General features: G+C 32.4%; 1 long non-coding RNA gene across 1 annotated transcript; it reads right to left on the reverse strand.

Annotated features, from left to right (window-relative positions):
• On the reverse strand, positions 7848-12580 carry LOC110012409. The gene is made up of 2 exons (XR_002287587.1): positions 11438-12580; positions 7848-8234 (listed from the first exon to the last, which is right to left on the reverse strand). It is a non-coding gene; the product is annotated as an uncharacterized LOC110012409 (long non-coding RNA).

Below are 12835 nucleotides of genomic sequence, written 5' to 3' on the forward strand. Positions count from 1 at the left end.
AATATGGCAGTAAAGAAATGGATGAGGAGTTTTGAGTCTTAAGGGGCACGAGTCCTTTGGTGATGATAAACGTGTTGTGATATATTTGGTCGAACCAAATGTAGGTGAGAGATGGGAACACGAAGGTGGAGGGAAATGATTCGAGTAGAGAGTTCATGTGCCGCACTGGGTCTCATAGTTTCGCTAAATAAAGGAGGATCGGACCAAGTAACACCGTGTTTGCCTAAATTTATCTAAACAATTATTTATAAATTTCAATAATTTTATTTTTTCAAAATTAATACTTAAATAAATTAGAGTATGAATTTTATAATTACTTCAGTATAAATAAAACTAAAGAAGAACTGATTTTCTTCTCTTTTTTTTTTTGTAAGAAAAATAAGTTATGACCTTTTTAATTTTATTTAAAAGAACTTATAGTACTCTTAATATCATATTTTTTATCTTATATTTATAATTTTCTAAAAATTGTTTTGAAGAGTTATAAACTCATTAAATTAAGTATATTTGATGTTTTTTCAAATAGCAACGTTGGTTCTTAGTTCAGGTAATTAAATTTAAGTTTTTTAAATAAATGACATAGCAAAATTAGGGAGGACACAAAAATGGTGCTCTTATTAAATAACAAATCTCGTTTTTCTTTGAGAATTTAGACATTTACAAATAAAATCAGAAATATAATATTTTTTAGTTGAATTTTAAAAAATAATAAAAACCATTCAAAATTTACATTATTTTTCTTTGAATAAAAAGTCCATCCTAGTTTAAATAATGCCATAAAATCTAAACAGTCCCAATATAAAAAATAAATAAATAAAATTACTTTATGTTATTTTACTTGCACTAAAGTTAAATAAAGATTTTGAGTTCTAATTTATTTTCTTAACACAGACTCAATTCATCAGTCACAAGCTCGTTATTGGAAATCAAAATCCGATGAATAAATTCTTGAGCCCTAAATCAGAAAGAGTCTTTTTAAAAATAAACACAGTCAGCTCACGCACACTCAAATTCGAACACAAATTTTTGTGCAAAAATTTGAGTCTAAATCGTTAGATTGTCGGGACGAAACAAAAAGTCTTGAGATCTGGATACTTCTGTTCTAATCATCCTACCTCATAAGAAAAATAATAATTAAAAAAGAAAAAAAGACACAAAGGTACAATCACAAAAAGTGTCAAGTACCAAGTGTAGCATCTCACAACCACCACCTCCCACAACATGGTGACCCACCAAAAGATCTTCCCTGTTGCACAGAGAGGGAATCTCCTTGTCCCTCATGAAATTACGTTGATGCCCACAGAGCCTCGTGACTTGATTAGTAGTTCGTGAAAGGCCATTTAGGACAATTCGACATGATCTGGGCCCAGGCCCATTGCAATTAATTCTAGAGCCCACCTAACTCTTCTCAGATGATCTCGCATGACCCATTACGACGTCGTTCAGCGACAACCTTTTACTAGTTGTAGCTGACTAGTTTCAGTGTCTTACGTTGTGGCTTTAGCAAGCGGCCCTTTCGCGACTCAAACAGCCGCTTTCCGGCTCGCAACGGCTCAAACGGGCTACAGTTTTATTAATATTTCACTTTTGCTCTTTATATATTTGATGTTTCCTCTCATCAAATAAAAAGTATCTATTTATATAATTTTATGATTTTTTTAATCATTATTACGATATAAAGAATTTATTTATATAAAATGCTCTAACATCTATTTATCTGAATATGTTAAAAAATAACTATAAAATAAAATTCAATATTTTTCAAATATTCTAAAAATAATTTAAAAATAAATTTAGTCAAACGCATCTAAATCATCACACTTTCGTGTTTCTCCGAAAACCCTGCGAGCTCGAAGACATTACAGATGATTGGATCACCTTGTTGGTGGGTGAAATTACAGTTCTGCCCAGGGGAATCGTACCCGTAAAACTAATTCAATCGTCAATCATTGTTGCGGTGGAAGGGCGATTAAGACAATTAAGCGATCGGCCCCGGCCTCAATAATGTTAAGCGATCCGGCCTCAATAATTTTACACGAATTTACAGCCCACCAAACTCAACTCTGCTGCGCCTTTCCCAAAGCCCCAAGATTTCGCGGAACAATCGCTTGTTATTGTTTTGGAAGTAATTGATGTGAATCTGATACTCTATAGTACATCACTACCCACATGCTATTCATTTTTCTCCTGTACTATAATCACATCTCCTCAAATTTTAACTTATAGCTTACATATTTTTATAAAATTTTAATTAAAAATTATTTTCATTCAGCTCATGGTTTGCACATTGCTAACAACTAATTAATATTTTTTGTATTCCAATAAAATTTGTACAAAATAAAATAGAACTCACACGTCTGATGAGACTCAAACTCATGACCTTAAATTCATTCATGTGACTATAGATGATGATCTTATTTGTATTGTACATCCATAAAAGAAGATTTAACTTATGTTACGTACTTTTTGCTCCTAACATAAAATTTCTTTTTTTGTTTTCTTTGATGAGTTTAATTGTTACGAGGCTTTTCCCATATTAATGAAATATTTTATTTGTTTTATTACTTTTATACTTGCCGCAATAGATTTTAATTATACCATTTAATAAGATATCGTCATATATATGATATATTTCTAGTTTAAAAATGTATTTTTATACTTATTAAAAAAATAGTTATTTGTCTAGGTCTTCACTCTTATATCGAAATTGATCTTTTTGATATATTTGACACTCCAGTAGAAAAAAGATACTATTTTTTGGTTATTATTTCACTTGTTGTTTGTCAATAATAATTATTTTTCATAAAAAGTAACAAATTCTATTTCGATAAGTTATTTTTTTAAAAATATTACAAAAAAGTGTGTTTAATCAAATAATAATATGTGAATGAAATAATATAATTAGATGATAGATTAAATATAATATAAAAATTTTAAAATACGTGAAAGTGTAAATTTGATTATTGTTAAATTTTCAAATCATATGAAAGCTCCAATATAAACTTTAAATATAAAATTTCAAAAATACAGTAAAAACGATAAAAGTTGAATTAAAATTATTAAATAAGGGTAAAACAGTTAAAATAAAATTAGATTCATTTACAAAAAAGCCAAAACAGTCTTGACCTAAAAGCACTTTTATTAGCTGTTTCAAAAGTATAAACTGACATCTCAAACACTCTAAAAATATTCTTTTAGAGACTATAAGCTGAAAAACATCTTTTTAAAGCACGCTTGCAAACACGCTTTTAATACCTTGATTACTGGACACGCTAATGAATGGATGGCTAAATTAATGCTATATTTGGGTTTTGTGACCTCTGTGGCTTTTGGCGGAAGGTTACTGGCAAAAATTCTCAGATGATTTAAATTGATTCGAATATAATTTGAATAGATTGAAAAACAGTACAAAGTAATACATATATTAAATTTATTTCTATTATAATATCCAATACATATATAATTCAAAGTGTCTATAATTATATGGATTTGCATGCTATGATCTTAATTGTCCGTATATTTTGAGATCAATAATAAAAAAATAGTGGTTATTATTTCATACCAATCCGATTCAACACGAGATAAAAACATACAGATTGCGTTATGTTTCGACATTTTACCACCTTATAGTGGGTATTTGTATCTTTTCACAATTTTACCCCATCACCTAGGGCAAAAGAATATAATTAAAAAGAGAAAGAATTGTGCTTATCATTTTGTTATATTTGATTCAAACTCAAATATTAATTTAATACATTAATATTTTGAAATCAATGAATATAATATATTATTAAAAATAAACATATATAAATAACAACATTGATAAAATTTAAATTAGGAGACATCAATTTTAACACTGGAACAACAGCTGATCTTATTTTGATACCGTGAAAATTTGTTGTTATTTTATTTGAAACCTGAGATGTGTGTGTTGAAGTTGAGCGTTTTGTTTGGGGAGGGTAAGGGTAAGGGTTTGGGTTTGGGTTTATAATATTAAGGTTTGGGTGAGTGATTGATGTTGGTTCCCAGCTGTATGTAGAGACGGTTGCAGATACTTCCACTCCCCACCCCACATGTCCCATCACTCTCTACCCCACACAACCCTCTCTACCTTTTCCTCTCAACTAAATTCCAAACTACATTATTATTATTTATTTATTTATATTTATGATGTCTTTGATATTTGTTTTTCCCATTTTCTCCACCACCTTTTTTCACTCTATAAAATCACACCCAAACCACCACAATTACTTCCCCTTCTCTCCTCCTCCTCCTCCATCACTAGCAAGTAGCAATAGCATCATCATCCTTATTCTGCCAAAAAACAAAGAGAAAGCTCTTGTGAGAGGTAGTAACGTAGCTAGTTTGTGTGTTTGGTTCACAGGTATTTCGGGTGCTCATTCAGAACAATCTTGATGCTCAATTCATTGTTGTTGATCTTTGAGATTCATGTCTGCAATTCTGAGTGAACTCTTCTTCTCGGGGTTTATGATAAATTCCACATACAGGCGCAGGACCCATTTAGTTCAATCTTTCTCCGTTGTCTTTCTCTACTGGTTCTACTACATTTCATGATTCTTGCCTTCCTTTTGCTTCTCTTTATATAAATATATATATATATATAGAGAGAGAGAGAGAGAGTATAAATCCATTATTATATATTAATCTCTAGCTACATAAATAAATAATAACAATAATTATCGATCTGAGGTCCTGCTAATAATTGGTAAAAACGATTTGAGATCTTCATTTTGATGGATTCTTCGAGTGGGATATCGTCCAATTCTTCTGGGCTTCAGAATTCGGGATCTGATGAAGACCTCCAGCTGTTAATGGATCAGAGGAAGAGAAAGAGGATGATCTCCAACCGCGAATCGGCGAATCGGAGAACGCCATTCTAAGAGCTCAGGCCGCCGAGTTGACCCACCGGCTTCAGTCATTGAACGAAATCGTGAGCTTCTTGAGCCTGGGGAATGAGAGCAGCTTCCCTGCAGAGGAGCCGGCTTATGGGATGGCTGAATGGGCTGGGTTGGTGACCAGTTCCTGGAATTGTACTCTAAGCCAGCCGATCATGATGACGGCGGCTCCAGCTGATACCGGGTTTCTGTACTGATCTACAGTGACTTCCCGTTGAAACTAGTTTTTTACCGAGTATTAATTAATTAATTAATTACTACTAGCTGGAGTGGGGGGAGGAAACTAAGCAGACAGCAGTGATTAATTAATAATATATATATATATATATAATATTATTATTAGATTATTAATTAGGGTTGTTCTTGTAAAATGGGGCTTCTCTTATCTTATGTGGTAGAATTAAAGTATGGTTTCTCAACAACTTTTGTACTTGTAATTTGCTTTCTAATTATTATGCAATTTTCTCATATCCATCTCCCTACACATAAACGCTGATTTTTCATTTTATTTCCCCAAATGATAGTGCTACACCATTATTTATTTTTCACCAAAACATTCTTCACTCCTCCCTTAATTTAAATAATGAAAAAATATTTATTATAAAAAGTAAATATTCAAATTCAATCATTTCCTATACAATATTAGGTATAAAAAGCAAATAAGAAAATAAATTGATATTTAAATAGTATGAAGCATCCCATGTTTTCCTATAATAACTACATGTTTGTAATCAAAATTAGAATTATTATGGATATTCACATGCGTCTAATAACCAAAACTTTAAAAATTGTGTCCAACATCTCATCAACTCCCAAACAAGCTCACATCAAACATTAGAGAGGAAACCACTCTGTTTTTCGTTGTTGCTCAATTTGAATTAAAATATGTAAAAGTTAGGATGAAGAGAGAAGGTGGTCAACATCTGAAAAAAATAGCAGACATTTTGAAAAAGAGTCGCGGAGGAAGAAAAGAGCAAGGCAACTACGCAAGTTGGAATAGCAGGAATACATCCATCACCTTCACTTCACGCCCTATAATTCAAACTCGTTATGAGTAGTAGTAGTTGGTAATTGGTATTTTATTTTTAGATTTAATGCAATTTATTTTTTATTGATTTTTTAAATAATTAAATTATTTTTTATAAAAAATTAACAATTTATCCCTCTGTAATTTTTAAATAAAAAAATAAATTATTTTATTTTAAGAAACACGTAGAGAGAGATAAATTGCCAATTCATTTATAAAAAAATAATTTACAGATGTATCTAGTAATTGGGTTTTTCCTTTTTTAATTTTTTTTTTGTTAAGAAAAAAAGTAAGTAAATATTATTTATTTTACTTGGAGGATCGGAAATGTAGAGAACAAGGCCGGCCCACGTGCAGGGGACAATCTCTTTTAGTACAAGTACAAAAGGCATGCTCAGTCTTATTTGCTAATTAATTACTGACACTCATTAACCTCCTCACTTCATCCTTTCATTTTATTATTATTTTTTTCTCTAATTTTTTGCCTAAAAATATGGTTAGATGTAACTCGTGCCATCTGACTCTCACTCTACACTGGGAATCTTTTATTTTTATTTTTTTAAAGTATTTTTCAAGTTTTCTTGTCAGGTTTAATTATTTTAATATGACGGCAAATATTTGAGTTCTGCATGTGATTTTCGTAACACATACAATTCATTGCACCATTTAATACACTTACACTTAAAAACTAATCAAATACAATAGATAAAGAAAAATTATTTCGTGAAACTTGAAATTATAACTTTATAATTATGCATAATTATACAATCTTTCTACGAGATTTGGTGCATTTACACATAAACCCTCCATGATATGAAAAATTATAGCTAGTATCCATTATGTTTATTTTCGTTTATCAAATAGATCCACCCGTTAGTAAAAATTCATGAAATTTGTTGATAATATTGTAATTTCTTAAATCACAAGAATTTTACGTATAATTACACCAGATCTCAGGAAATGAGTTGCAATTATCTCTTATTAGCCGTTATGACATGTCGTCCCTGGGTGCATATAATAAATAATTATTTATACTTTAAATATATTATAAATAAGAATAAAATATATACACCAACATATTACATTTAAAAAAATAAATAAATAAAATAAACTAAGTTAGCGATATTATCAACACAACAACATTGGTATCGCTGTTTTACAAATTATCGTCTGTGTGTAAAAATATCATATTAGTATAGATAAATAGACAAAAGAAGGCGATTCGTAAATAAAAATGAGATTTTATTCTTTTATATAGTATAGATAATTATGAGACTTAATTCTTACTAGAATACATTTGTGTGATTGAGTGATGAGAGAAAACATAATAGTGTGGGTATTTAATTTAAGGTTGAGGGTCAATGAAGGGCATTTGATTTCCATGGGAACGCAAGTCACAATTTCGGCAAAGTTACCTTACTAATTACAAGTAGACAACATTGTTGTATCTTAGAGTGTGTGCTTAATAAGGTTGTAGGAGCATAATTAGTACGAAAATCTACCAACTTGGAAGTTTTCGGAGTTCAATTATTGAATGGGTCAATTATCTTTGCACGAAATTAAGCATACTAGTGCTACTAATAATTTCCCCTAGTAAATTAAACTCCCAGCAAAACTACAGTACTGGAAAAGATGATGCATAGATTGATCAAAAAGACAAGTATACCCCTGAAGAACTATAAAATATTCCTACTACAGGGATTCAAGCACTTTTATTCGAATATTCAACTTATTTAACTTGAAATTATAGCCACAGACTCAGCTAGCTTGGACGGACTGGATTCCACGACATGGTTCTATACACACATGCCCCTACTATAAGTAGCCTGCACAGTTATTTCACTTGGTATAGATAAGTATGAATTGTTTCTGAAATCTGCACTCTTTGATCTCATTAATATGTATGAATTTGAATTGATTAATGCATTAGAAGGATTGTAATTGCGCTGGTGGGGAAAGCCTAATGATCTCCCGATTTCAGATTTAGATCGCAACAAGTAATCTAAATTGAGATATCCGACGTACCAAACCTCAGTGGATGGAGATTTATTTCGACCAAGATCAGAGGAGATATGAGTTGATGCAAAAACATAGTATCCATCAGATGTCAAAATTGACAAGCACTAAGCAGTTGTGGTACATGAATGAAAGGTAACTGCACACTTTAATTTTTTACCACTTTTTTTCATGTGGAAAAAGAGCCAAGAGGACAGAGAAAATGGGGCTGCAACTTGGTGTCTTAGGGGAAAACAGGATATGTGTTTCTTTAGATTCCAATATCTGCTGCACCACTGTTTCAAGTAAAAGAAAACAAAGCAAATCAAAATGCCCCAAAGATGCTTAGTGAAAAATAAAATAAAATAAATGAGAAAATCATCCCACTTGTGTGTTCGTACTGCATTTTTTTTTTTTTTGGTTAGGCAAAGAAAAACAAATATTTATAAAAAGACAAAGGCTGTCATGTTATGGTCACAAACTAGTGCTGCAAATCAAAGTTCTACAATCCCATGTGTTACTCACTTTCCCCAACCTTTGCCTTGAGTACTATGTAAGGCAGTCAATTATCACATATACCAACCAAAGCATTCTTCCATGTAAACTTACTAAAATGCCCTTGTTAGAAGTGTTCTCCGAAGAATTTGTTTGTTGGGGTGGGGGGTGGGGGGAGGATATGTACTTCTAAACCCGAATAAATTTTGTACAGACTAGAATAAGCTTTATTGCAATCTTGATCATGTTTAAAGAACTCAACTGTGTCTGCAGGATATCTCGTTATCAAAAATTCAAAACCTGATCAATCATCCATGCTTCACAAATGATGCATGGAAACACACTGTTGCTTACTTTTACCTAGATGCATGGCTAGACCTGTTGAAGTCATTAAAGTAACAAGACACTTAATGAATGCAGCAATTATCAAAGCTGTACTAATTTCTCAATCAAGCACATCACACAGTGATTTTCATAGTCATTTTGGAACATTAGCTTAGAAAAGAATCTTAACTCTTAAGTCACCCTTGTCATTATTCATAAACAAACATAACCCTGTGCAGCGTGTACTCATGAGGAGGGTTGGAGAAGAAGACAAGAAAGAGAGGCAAAGAAGAAAGTCAATTAACGAATAATGCTGCTGGTAACCTATTTCCACTATTGGATTTCCCCAAGCAAAGTCACAATAGCATCACGATCAGTGCTAGGACAAAAATAAACAACATTCGAGTGCAGGAGTGGAACTGCAAGAAGGGTGGCAACAGAAAAGATGAGAGTGGCTCCCATGTCAAAGACCCATAATCACAATTGGGCAAAAGCTTGATTTCTTAAAGGGTAAAAAGTGAATGTAACTTTCAGGCATGTAAATAAAGGAAAGGAAGGGAAGGTCATTTGCTACACACTTAATCAGGAAAAAAAATATATGTATTCTAGTTCAGTATAATCGATGGTTATGATCTGTTCGATTAGTTATAGACCGGAGACTGTTTTAAATGTTATTCGGATTCATAAGTTTGACATATTATATTCTCTACAAGCTCAAGAATTTCTTATTTACTCCACTTGATAACTAAACTTTCAACTATATATACATATATATATTTATTCAGCATCTAAAAATATAACGAGAATGAATTGAGGAAACCAGCCACAGACGTATGCACCTCTCATCTTTGTCTTGGTTATGATAATATTAAATAGTTCACGAAAGAAATTAAACGATTAAAATACAGAAAAAGGTGATAAACATCTTTTCCCATTATCATGGTTCTTATGAATTGAAGGCAAGCCAATGAGCTCTTCGTTACAAAAGAACCCCCTATCATAACTTTAGAATTTCTTTCTTGCCTTTGACAAAATCAAGCCTTTAAATATTGCATTGTCATTTCTTTTTCGGCATCAGTTGACAGATGGTAAGCCAACTGGTGGAGTTGATTAATTATTCTGAAGAAATAAATCCAAATCTCATGGAACAATTCAATGGCATAGCACAAATTAAGCAAATGCCATTATCATCTCTAAAAGTCCTTGTACACGAGTATCTGCATTAATAATGTCAGAAAATTCTAATTGTAATTATAAGACCAAAAACATACTTTCATTAGCCACAAGCACTTGCATTATGAAACCTTTTGGGTTTATTCTGTTCTCACCTTTGACTTTTAGCATTTCAAACCAATTAAATACAGACAGCTGGATATGTTATATTCTAAAACTACATTCTTTATATTTAGAGGGAACAGAGATGTTGAAATGCCTTATGATGCCTTTCCTTTCTAAGGTTTATTATATAGGAAAAGTTAAGCGAAGCATAGACATTCTTAATGAGATTATGATAGCATGTGGCCAGCCATGCTCTTCAATGATTCACATGAAGGCAATAAGAGATGGCTCCTTCGGTGATAAAAAATATTAAGTTGAACAAAAATCTCACCACATGAAAGAACAAACAATTTTGGGGGTGTTTGATCTATTTACTTGTTTGTCCTTTTTTTTTTTCTTTGTGAGGGGTGACTGTGGGGGTCAAAAGTTGCAGTGAACCACTATTGCTCCTCAAAACAACATTATAAATCATTTAAAGAACAAAAAATATACATACAAAAAGAGAGAAAGCGAAGTTGCTGGCCCAACTAAATGGACATAGTGGTACTTCTTTTATACCTAACATTGATCATAATATTCTTTTAATCTATCTACTCTGCTTTTATCTGTCTCCTAATTGCTATTGAGTTTTTGTCATATGCTCATTATAATGGGAAGAGAGGTAGAAGATTGTAATCTTGACACAAAACCCCTAACTTTAGATTCAACAACTAGGATGTCCCCTTCAACCGCAGATGGATGTTATGTGGCCATACTGATATTCATTTGTGTGTATAACAGAACAGGAACGCTACATTGATACTCGGTCCAGCAATGAAAAGTGACATTTTCCTCTTAACCAATTTTTTCACAAATTCACCTGCTTTCTTTCCAGTTAGGAAGAGAGAAGCATGAAACAGTACCATTTTCTACAACAATGAATAAGCCAAAAGCCTAAGCTAAATAGACCGAGAGTAATCTGCAGAAAGTTGACCCACTAGTTTCAAGTTATTGTCCAAATACAGATATCCAATTTGCTTTTTGCATTTTAATGCTGAAGGACATCTGTTACACTCCCATTTTTTGAGAAGTAGATTTCAGCTTTCGGAGCACCATTATGCGGAAAAGCTAAGATTTAAACATCTGGCTAACTTCTTTATATGGAAACAGAAAAATTAAGGAAATATTAACAGAAACTCTTTTTCAAAACGCACATAACGGGAGAATCAGGTTCTTTTCTTTCTTAGCCACAATTTTTCCTATCACTAGTTTGAGATAAGATAAAAACATAGATCAGAGATGTAGGACCATAATATCATCAAATGGAAGGACTAGTAGTGATGCTAAACTTGGCAACCATTTTATTGAAAGTTCACTCACTTGAAATAGCAGAACGTAAAAGATTGTAGAGGGGAGTCCTCACCTTTATTGCATCTAACTTGCACTATTTACTTGTAGAGCCTTGTTCCCAGCACAACCTGAGCTGTATCCAACATAGAACGGCTCCTTGAGTAGGCCACTGGTTTACATGACATGTTGATGCTTCAAAAAAATCTCCAATATGCAAAAGGAGCTTAATTAAAACGTGCATCTTCAGCAATGCTATTCACTGATTGATTTAAGAGCCCTGAAACTTTTTCCTTATGCTGCTGCTTAATAGAAAGAAATCTTAGTTTTGTATCTTTGATCAGAAATTGAACTAGTCCTACAATAGGTAGATTCCATCCTCCATGCTGATGCAAATTAATGTAAACAGTCATCAAGAGGACTTGCTTATACAATTTTTCTTGTTAACTGTGGATTGACGCAGAGCTATCGTTTTCTGATAGTGAGAATAACACCATGCAAACTAGTAGCCTATGAGACCTTATGTTTCTTGGTGTTTATGACCTGTCTGTAGAATGTTTGGCAAGATTGGTGAGGGCAAACTCTCAACTTTCGGAGACCATCTTGGCTTAAGTGCTGAGATGCAGCAGAGACGCCACATATTCTTCCAAGATCAATGATCCCTTTACGCATGCAATAATGCTGAATCATGGAATTGTTCTTACTTCACCAGCACAGTGTTACAAACGACAAATCTCTCAAACTCAGCCAGCATCCAATTACACAAAGCAGCGCCACCATGACTCTCTCACACAGCTTGACATCACATGGTTCATATTAAACAATACAGCAAATAAACATCCTTATCCTTTTTCTTCTTTTTTCTCATAACGAATCTTCTGTCGCCCTCAACAATACCGTATTAACAAGAGGATTATTCTGGAAATTTTAGGGCCACAAAAAATGCTACTAATTTCGTATCACACGAGTTGATAGCCTTTTTCTCTCACTTTGTAAGCCATCAAACACTCGCAACTTGCTTCCCGCTTCTTCCGCAAAATATTACTACGTATTTTCGGCCCAACACTTGAGCCCGCGAATCAGTCGCAACCTCCAACTCTCCACCATTTCTTCTTTCAATGATTTCATCAAACACTTCTACTGCACAGCCAAATGGTAGCCTGTGCGAAGATAAACTATCATGCATTTACATAATTTGAATGGCATAAAGGAAAATTAATCAAATAAAATATGATAAATCTGTTGATTAAAAAAAATAGACAATCACAAACTTATCCAAATTTGAGATTTTTTTTATAATTACACTGCATTACCCTTATATTTGGCATACTTGTCCTTACACTTACGTGGTTTGTAAAATTATATCTAGTATCATAGTATTTGTATACGTCTAACAAATAAATTTATTCGTTGGTCAAAATTAATCAAATTTGTTGATATTAACAATAAAATTTTATAAAAATATATATTTATA

Source organism: Sesamum indicum, linkage group LG8, assembly GCF_000512975.1.
Source record: "Sesamum indicum cultivar Zhongzhi No. 13 linkage group LG8, S_indicum_v1.0, whole genome shotgun sequence".
NCBI classification, from domain to species: domain Eukaryota; kingdom Viridiplantae; phylum Streptophyta; class Magnoliopsida; order Lamiales; family Pedaliaceae; genus Sesamum; species Sesamum indicum.